Consider the following 1,458-nt stretch of genomic DNA (forward strand, 5'->3'; position numbering starts at 1 on the left):
CGATGGCACCTAACAACAACAACAAATAGGAGAAATAGGGAGTGTGGTGGCTGCATAGGACCATAACATCTGCAGTTTGAGCCCACCAGCTGCTCTGCAGGAGAAAGAAAGACGAGGTTTCTGTTCCTGCGAAGATTTACAGCTTCAAAAACCCTGTACATGGTCACTGTGAATGGGAACTGCCTTGAAGGCACTTGACAACAATAAATACTGTCTTCATATTCCTAAAATGAGAATTTAAATAGTACATGCTGGTTAAAATGAATAGCTTATGACAATTTAAAGGATGAGTCGTTCACACCACGGAACACTGCCGGGACTATAGGATAAGCACTGGACTGATCATCACAAGGTCAGCAGTTCAAACCCAGCAGCTGCTTCTCAGGTGAAAGATGAGACTGCTTCTGTAAAGATTTGTACAGTCTTGAAAACCATATAGAGGACCCCTGTGAATGGGAATCAGTTTGATGGCAGTGAGTTTTTGTTGTTGTTGTTGTTGTTTGAGAGTTGGTATGATTAGTTAGGGGAAATCAGGAAATTTGGACAAATTTAGGAAGTGAAGCTTATTGTAGTTTCCAGAGCAGGTCTTCTAAGAAAGGGTATGTTGTTGTTAAGTGTTGTCCAGTTCTGACTCACAGCAACCCTGTATAGGGTTTCCAAGGTTTGCAGTTCAAACCTACCTTGTGGTCCAGTGCATTACCCTGAAGTATCACACCAGGACTCTAAGGAAGGTAATAGATAGAGTAAGACAATGGGGGAGAATGGGGACAGGGAGTGACATGTTTAGGTTACTTCAAGATCCACTTTCCCAAATGAAACTGGGATAATGCGTGTGTGTGGTGGGGTGGGGGATCAGTGGATTTACCTGTTTCTCAGCTGTTGTTTCTTTTTACCATGCACGTTAATAGTATTTATCAGAAACTTACCCACTTCTGAACATAAAAATGAGTCCTGACTAGGAATCAGAATCTTGAGACTCCACCTCTGCCCAGTTCAATAAAGTGAAACATTTTAATTAGATGAATCATATGAACTAGAAAATCTGTTAACTTTGGCAAAGGTTTTGTTTTTGAGCCTGGTGTGGTATAGGTACATGTGCTTTGGGGCCAGGCTGTCCGTGGACTCTAGCCTCAAAGATGGTTGTTACTTTGGTTGCTAATGACAAAACCAACTATCATTTATTGTCACTTTTCTAAGCACTTTCACTTTGTTGTTGTTGTTGTTGTTGTTAAGTGCCATCGAGTCAGTTCCGACCCATAGCGACCCTGTACACTTTCACTTAGAGTTCTCTAAACCGGTGCTTCTCAATATTTAATGTGTATAAGGGTTACCTGACATTCCTGGTGTTTAACTGGAGAATCTGATTTAGTAGGTCTGGACTGAAGTCAGCTTCTGCATATCTCAGGAGTCAGCAGTTACTGCTATTCTGTGGTTCATACTTAATTTTTTAAACTTTTT

Source organism: Chrysochloris asiatica, unplaced genomic scaffold (genome assembly GCF_000296735.1).
Source record: "Chrysochloris asiatica unplaced genomic scaffold, ChrAsi1.0 scaffold00005, whole genome shotgun sequence".
Classification (NCBI taxonomy): Eukaryota; Metazoa; Chordata; class Mammalia; order Afrosoricida; family Chrysochloridae; genus Chrysochloris; species Chrysochloris asiatica.